The sequence below is a fragment of the Lycorma delicatula genome, chromosome 2 (genome assembly GCF_047948215.1).
Source record: "Lycorma delicatula isolate Av1 chromosome 2, ASM4794821v1, whole genome shotgun sequence".
Classification (NCBI taxonomy): domain Eukaryota; kingdom Metazoa; phylum Arthropoda; class Insecta; order Hemiptera; family Fulgoridae; genus Lycorma; species Lycorma delicatula.
This window is the reverse complement of record NC_134456.1, coordinates 206,210,494-206,219,609: the sequence shown is the minus strand read 5'-3', so window position 1 is coordinate 206,219,609 and position 9,116 is coordinate 206,210,494.

The following is a 9,116-nucleotide window of genomic DNA, read 5'->3' as shown; positions in this document are numbered from 1 at the left end:
CTGAAATATATTTGTTTGTCATTTTTAGTTTAGTCCTGTCTTACCACATTTCTCTAATGGTGATAGAAATAGTTAAGATTATTATTAAAAAAAAATTGTTAGCATGATCGTTGTAATTTCCAGCTTTCTTTGAAAATCTCTGTTGGAATATGTATTTATTGCACATAACTCTATTTTAGTTAGACATTTTTAAATAGTAAAATTTTCATTGATATAACTTTCTAAATATTATTTTATAAGGGACTTTGTTGTTTGAAGAGATGCAATAAAATAACTAAGATTGATTCTGGATTACGTATACTACCCTATGTGCTCCCCCTTTTCTTGGATAAGCACCCCATGGAAATTGTGTCAGTTGCCTTTCTCGCATCCTGTAATAGTTAGTGGTGTAGCTACTTCATTACTAAGTTAATAACTCAATAGAGTTGCCTGAGGACTCTTGCTTCCTATCTACGGTAAAGAAAGAAAGCTAACCGTGAGGTATCTACCAAGTACTGGATGTTACCATGGTAATTCACATATTTTTCAGAACAGGACCTTGTTTTATTCATTTTATATGCTTCAAGAAAATCATTTTATTGGCCTCTCTGTCACATATAATTTAGTTGTTACTGTAATCAGGCACAAACAAGGCACCCAAGTTTTTACTCTCTGATAAAATATTCATAGTATATACTGAAAATTGTTCTTTTTTGCAATGCAATTTCTAAACTTTGACAAAACAGTTTATTATGTAAAATATATAAACATTTATTAAAATGTGGATTTTTCTTTTTTCTTTTCACTCATACCAATCAAAATTATGTTTTACGCGACATAGAAATTTAGACCTACACCCAAATAAGTCGACCAAATTAGATCACCTAACAAGGGGAACGTAACCTCATTCCGGTCTGTGCAGGAGCCAGGGACAAAAAACCCCGCACTCCCACCCAGTCTCATCATGGAGTCTGTATAATCTGCAGTCTAGTACTATCAGCAGCAGTAACTGCCATATGAAACAATAAATACTTGGCTTTTAGAAATATAATAGCATTTCAACAGGCTAGAAATATTAAGATTGTTCTCAAAGTATTGTGATAAATCATGATTTGTAATATCAAGAACTGAAACAGCTGTTTATGTTAAATATATTCATAGCAGTAAAAAAACTTGCATTTACTATGAGTACTATAGGAGTATCGGTTATAGTAAATATATCTAGGTATTAGAATTGTGATTTATTTGAGATAAAAAAAAAATAATTATTGTAACACATATTACATACATATAATATTATTATATTACATACATATAATTATGTTCTTCAAATTCTATTTTGATTCCAAGTCAGCAATAAATAAGCAAGCAAGTCATTTGTGTATGTGTTCCATTTTCTTCTATCCACTACTTTGTATTTCTTTTAAATAAAAATATATATCTTAAGAATGAACTGAGGAATCTTAATGAAATTTGGTGCATATTTACCAATAGCATCTTTACAAAATAAAGAAGTTAGAAAATTCCAAATTGGCGGCCATTTAAATATTTTAATCATTGTAGCTGTGTAAATATTAGTTTTTTGAATTAAGTTTTATTCGATATGTGAACAAAATGATACCTCATTTGTTCAAATCCGTTGATAAAAACTGAGATATGGCTGAAATTGTTACAAATGGATGCTAAATTATGGTCTAACAATCTTGTGCCTGTTTTCACTTCCATCAGTAATTGAATTAGGATAAGTATAAACTTACCTATGTATACTTTTGGTTTTTTTTTCATTATGTAAAAATAAAATTAATGAAAATTATTAATTAGAGAAAGATTATTTTATGCAATGAAAAAATCAAATTGATAGAAGGCATGTAAAAGCAGTTATTAATTTTTTATCTGTGGGAATAATTTTCTTTATGAATCAATTCAATGTAAACTCTTGTATAAATGGATTTCTGGTTTCATTCTTTCATCATATCTTTTCAATTACATATCCAAGTTTATAAGATGTGACATTTTTTTATTTATATTAAAAGTTTTTTTGTAAACATTTTAACCCACTACTGCCAAAATGATCTGAAATTTGATGAGGAAAAATTTAACATATGTAAATTGCACACTATAGAACTAGGCTGAAAAAATTAAGAACAAACTGTTTCTCTGCAAATGTAAATAATGCATTTCTTGCTGGTAGTAATTAAACATTTCTTGCTGGTTATAATTTGATATGTATATTTGGAATGTATATTATTTTGTGTGTTATGTATATTTTCTTTCTCTATCCATTACAGTTTTTAACAGTTAGCTAAACTTACATTACTCATTGAACTCTTTTTTGTCATAATTTGAATCCTACTTCATAGAGTACATGTGCTTCTCAGACACGCAAACATAAAGACCGATTGCCAAAAGAGAAGATTTATATTTTATGTGTGTAGATAATACTAAAGCTTCATGATGACTTTGCAACCCCCCTTTTATGACTTTTCCGCTCAGAATAAAAGCAATAGACCAGAAATATTTTGTTTCTCAAATATACAAAACCAATTAGTATTCAAAATAAATGCGGCTAAGATTTTGTAATTTTGTATATGAAGACATATATGGCTTTGGCCGGTAACATGACTTCACGAGCTGCCAGGGATTGCACTGCAACTCACACATGGAGTCTTGCCAAAACTTGAGTTTGGCTTCTTTGATGGCATGAACGTACTCATTACGAGCACGCCGGTAGATCTGCAGACCTTCAGCGCGCACATCATCAACGATAATCCCCGTTAGGGGGCGGCGCTGGTATCTTCTACTAGTGGACCTAGCCTTGCGCGCAGCTCGCTAAGGTCAGAGGACCACCATTTTTTCCCGGGTTTCCGCCTGTTTAACAGATGGCTCCCCAGAAGCAGCGGTCATGACGGCTCCAGGGACTCTCCTATCAGTGGAATAGCCACTACCTAAGGGTCCGTCCATTGGCCGAGGCCGTCGTAGGACCACATTGCACTCAGTCTTGATGGCCCAACCGAATTGTTCAGCCATAAATTCCACCTCCTCCCTGTGCTCTATGCGCCATTCCAACCCTTGTAAGGCAGCCGCACACTCGCGCCGCAGCCTGACCTGATCCAGCCTTTCTCTGATATCATCAGTGTGCCCCTCCCATGCTCTTCTTTGGAGTACTGCAAGGTCCTGGGACCACCAAAATGTGTGTCTATTGTGGAGGCGAGCACCACCACCTTAGCTCTGGCACTTTCCTCACTCACAATGCCAATAAATTCTTCTGGCATTATATTTTCCAGCATCATCTGGCAGTGGCTTCTGCAAATCTCTTACAGCCCATTATTGGGGTTATCATCTTCTCTAATAAGAGGCAGGATGCCTCTTATTTACTTTCCTGGTGTATTGAAACTTCGGATCATATAATGATTCGAAAGACTCTCCTCAACCATCTCTTGGATGATAATGACTCTCATCTCAATCCATCTATTCTCCAGCCTTGTTAGTCCTCAAGATCGATGATCACTGGAGATCCTCACCATTAATGCATGTTAGACTCCATGAATTAATCTAATCTGCTAGGAAGTTGCCCCTAGTATTGCTCCTCACACCACCAAACTCCAGAGACTTTGAATTAAAATCTTCAGTCAGGAGGATTTTCCGCCCTGGTGCCAGTGAACAACCTCTTCCAATGCGTCCAAGAATGTAACATATTCTTCTTAAGTAGTATTTGGGGAATAGTAGCAAGATATCACTACCACATCCACCAAGTCAGCCCACATGAATCCATCACCATTGCCACTCACTACCAGCAACCAGGAGACCCCAGACACTGGAAAGCCTTAGCTGCCATCTGCTTCCGATCCACTAACCATGTAGGTCCAGTCAGCAACACTACATGTGGTTCTAAGAGTAAGACCACCTCTATTTTCTCCCCTATAGCAACCTCTCAGACAACATCTTCTAATTGCCTGCATCTATTAGTATTAAGCTAAATAATCTTCATCATCTAAGATCACATTCCATCGTCTTGTGGCCCTCCGCCTCACACACATGTTGTTAATACTCTCAGAAACTGCCAGGCATGCAAGAACTCTTCAATAAGTGGATTCATAACCTCTTGGGTGGTCATCCCTATATCTACTTCTGAACTATCTTTGTCAGAACCAGTGTTTGAGGAGGTTGAAGGAAAAAGCTCCAGCCCCCTCCTCCAGCTAGGCTTCTTACCTACCTCACTAACATCTGTCATGGTCGGAGATTCCCTGACCTAACAGTATACGAACAAAATGCTTTCTGCATTCCTTCTATTACAGATATTGGGCACAAGCCCACAAGTGTGACGACTACCTGCAGCGAGCCATGGGCAGTTGGAGACCTTCTGTATTCCCCAGTCACTCTTTGCCTCTTCTGGATCAAATGTGTGAAATCAAAGATCAACACACAGTTACAGATTACGGCTTCCACTCTAAAAGAGCGCGACCAGGACTCCTTGGGGCCTTTACAAGGGTAAAGGCCCCTTTGCTCGTAACAGGGACTTGCGACCAGGAGTCATTGCCACTCTTTTCACCACAATGAGGCGGGTGCTCGAACAAATCCTGCACCAAAATCTCTGAATCCCTGTGAAAAAGGGTATGAATCGTCTAACAATAAGGGCACAAAACATTGTAATAGTTCTCAGACAGCAAGATTGTGAAACTCAACCACAGCTCAAAAATAGCACTGAAAAAGACTTTATACAACGCAGTCTCTGTTCATGAAAAGAGACTCTCAGAAACTGGCATTGTGCTCGATGGTGATCCTCCCTCCTGTAAGAGAAACTCTGTCTTGTTCTATCCTTACTGTTACAATTTGCAGATATATGGCCGAAGCCCCAACATCCATCTTTCCTTATGTAAGTCCTGCATAGCACTCATTCTATTTTCACTCGACTCTCTGTGAACTTCTTGACCGCTCTAAAAGACATTATTAGGGTGGTCTTCTGTGTTGACCCATAGGCAAGACAGAGGGAGATCAACTTAAAATCCTCTTCTCCTCCAACCACTACAGCCACTGACCTTCTTACTGTCATCTCTTCTGTGCCGTCAGTAACACAGACTTGTATCATGGTCCATCTGTCATCCCTTGATCTCATCAATATTTGTAGTTTTACAGTCTTAGTTTGTAATATATCCTGAACAGCCTCTGCCACTTTTACATTAGCTTCTCTGATTTGTACCTCTTCATTGTTTCCCTTTCTAAGGGAGAGAATTTCCTTAACTTCATCCTCCAACACCTGTTCTGCGGACACCCGTCCACAGAAAGCAGACCGGCATATGACCAGCTTTCTGCTTTGGCCACCACGATCTTAGTCTCTCTGTTTACTGCTATCACTGCAGCTGTCTTTCATAGAATTCTTCATTGTCTTCTCAGTTTGTTCCGTAAAACTCTAGTAGTATTCGCTTAACATTTTCCAATATAAGCAAGGAGTCTTCTAGCAGAAAACCCTGTCTTACTTCTTGGCAATTAAAAAAAAAAGGGTTATTCGCATCCCCCAACACAAATCTGATGGCCTTTAGGAAATCAGCCAAAATCTCTTTTGCTCTTGTTGTAGAAAACTGTACAATCCATTGCGCCCGGCAATGTTGCATCCTCTCCTAGAATCACAGAACCCTCTGTCTTATCTTTAATAATTTGTCCACGTTTTGCTTTCTTTTTCCTATACAGTGAAGCCGCCAGTCCTGTTAGGGAATTTCTATCATCAGTAACTGTACAATACTCCCCAGCCAGATCTACCAAGTGTACATAATCATCATTGTTGGCTGGGATCTCCTTAACCATCTCCATATTCGTAGAGTTGAAGCCGGCTGACACCAAGCTGCTAGGAGCACCAGCTCCTCATCGTCTACCTCTCTCACCAGTTTAGTTTCAATACCAGAAACCCAATATTCATCTATCTGTGTGGCTACCATGATCTTCTCAAGCAGAGGAGACATATCACACAGTTCTTTAAATTCATGTGTAATAATCAGCAAGTCAGAATCCACAATTTTAATCTATTTTTTTGTATTACGGTCAACACAATCGTGCAAAGCGTCGGTCAATTCCCCTAGCCTGGCTACCAACATCTGCAGTCTGCTTACTGTACTGTTTCCTTCTTCTGATGACGCAACCCTCAGTCTCTTCAAAGCTGGGGATGCCACTATTTCTCTCTGTACCACCTTCGACGGCCTCTTAACCATTGCCACCATGGGCTCAGATATTGTTTTACTCTGTCCTGTCGGATTTCTGCGAACTGGTGAATGTTCCAGCTTCCTACTGGGTTTAAAAGGAGCTTCCTCCATCTCACTGGTTTCTAATTGATTTTAACAAAAAATTAACCACAGAACCTTGCTGTGGAGCTAATTCTGCGTCTTTAGACACCCCATACGACTATTTGGTGAGTTGGGAAAATGTATCCCCCAAAAACCGAATAAAAATTTTTGATGGGGAGGAAGGTCAGAGAGTGCGGGGCTCCGGATCGATGGAGATCTTGGAGGTGGAGGGTGGGATCGGAAAAAGAAAGGAATTAATGAGAAATTTAAATCCCCCTTATAATTGACTCCCCCAAAAACCGAATAAAACTTTTTGAAGGGGAGGAGGGTCAGAGAGTGCGGGGCTCTAGATTGTTGGAGATCTGGGAGGTGGAGGGTGGGATCAGAAAAGGAAAGGAATTAATGAGAAATTTAAATCCCCCTTATAATTACCACCAGCACTTAGAGAAAATAAGTTACTCACCTGTATAAATGTTGAAAATTTCCTAAGTCCAAGGACATAACAGCTTACATTACACTCCTGCTAAATCTTGTTATCCAACTTAGAATATTTAACTGCAATCTCTTATGTAAATATACAAGGCTCTTATGGAACAAAACTTAGAATCAGAAAAATCTAAACAAAAAATTTGTCCATCCACCAAAAATAGTAACACTTCATCAACACGTCCACAAAATATTAACCAGCATTTTCCAATACTACAAATCCAAAAAACCCAGTCCAATAGCACTAAAAGGGAGAGCGACAATAGTCACGTCCATAATTTAGAAAATCTCCAACTCGACTGATGGGCTTTACTGGAAGTCATCATCTGAACCCACAGAATGAAAATAACATCTCTCAGTTAACACCTTGCCTCCATCAGAATGCCACCGATGTAAATGCCACAAATGATGTTTCCATCGATGTAAGAATGTACTGTCAATAAACACAAAACCAAAAAAAAACTACTGAAACTAAAAGAACCAAGTAGAAAAAAATTTTAATTTTGAGCTATAGCCCTATCAATGAAATAAAATGAAAATCACAAAATAATAGAACAAAAGCAAAACTACAGAGCGGCTATCTTGGCGACAAGAGAACGCCCAAGCAGTCCCTAACCATCCAGGTAACATAAACTCCCCATTGTACAACGTCCACCACAACTCACTGAAAAACCAAATATTTCATGAAGTTCTCCACAATTGACAATTGGCTTGGCTTTTCCAGTTAACATGTAAATCAAAAATTGACCCAGTATTCCCAAGCTGCCATACTACCTCTAATCTTCTTTCATCATACTAATGACAAGACATATAAAACATGAAAGGCATCACCTAATATCCCACACCACGGATACAGATCCAAATCAGCCAGGTCCAATCAAGCCAACCTATCCCTTAAAGCACCATAGCTCGAAAGAAACGAGTTATATATACTTATTAGGAGACACCCAAGAGGCATCCTGCAGACTCCTCACATTAGGGAAAAGACCTTGTGTGTAACACCCATCAGTCGTCTCATCCTACCTGGTCTACCACAATTGAAATACATCATTCTCAATCTCTCTAATTCTAGCAGAAGTTAGTTGACACAACTTCTTTGTAAAATAGTGTTGTGGACGTTCAAGCACAAAAACATCAAAAGTCTTTACTCCAGCAGTCACCAGGGGAGCTTCAAAATTGTACAGTAACCACCTGCCACTGTTCACAACAAAAGGCGCTAGGCCCTCAGCAAAATGTTCTTGTAAATTATAAATTTTAGCCTATCCGTTCAAACAGGTGCGGCATACAACATAATTGCCTCACACACTTACTCATAGAGGATACTCATAGTCTTAAGATTCAGACCCCAATCTGGATTAACCACACATTGAATACCAAAGAAGGCACTACTTTTTTATAGCCTTTGAAGGTCTTCTTTGTGACATATTGTAAATGTTACTTAAAAATAACATTTTCATCAAGGACACCTCGAGGTACTCCTGAACCTAAACATATTGAATTTGATGGCCTGACATTAAAACACAGACTTGCCGTGTCATAGCCAAATGGCCCTTCAGCAGCATAATCTTCATTTTATCCGGGCTGAATGCCATCTTATGTTGATGGCCTCACAGCTAAAGTATCCTGCATGTTCAAGAGACAAGAGTTCAACCTTATTCCACGAACACCTTTCAACCAGCAGCAGCCCATCATCGGCGTAAGCAACAATAGGACAGCTGCCAGCAACCTCAGGCGCATCAAAGGACCAAACTCCACAACCCACAATAAGGAGCCCAGCACATTGCCTTGGGGACAACCCGTAGACAGTGTCTTCACTTCATGGCCACCGTCACAAAGTAGAATGTCTCGATGCTCAACAAATCTATAAGTTACCTGCATTTCATTTTTGGTACACCCAAGTCTCTGTAATTGAAATAAAGTAGAAGGCCACCACAGTTTGTTAAATACCCCAGATATGTTAAGGAAAATCCCCAAGACATACCCAGAATGTTTAAAACTCTTAAAATAGTACCTTCCGTCCCCTTACCAAACAAAAGCCATACTGCTCCTACATCAATAACCATTGCAATGTCAAACTCTCATTAATACGCAGATATAGTATTGTCTCGAAGACCTTACCCATAACATAAGAAGCCAATATGAGGAACTAACAGTGAGATCCGTGCCACCACCCTTAAACAACAATTTAGCTATTCCATTTTCCAAAAAATTGGAAAAAAGCAGATAACATTTCATTAAATATGTTAGAGAAAGTAATTCCTTACATTCAGTGGCGAGGATATTTTTTGGCTTAATGCCTGCAATAACATAGACCGCCTCTCACGAGACAGTCATGTAACCGCCAACTACCACTACAAAAGGAGATGCTGGGCTCTCAAG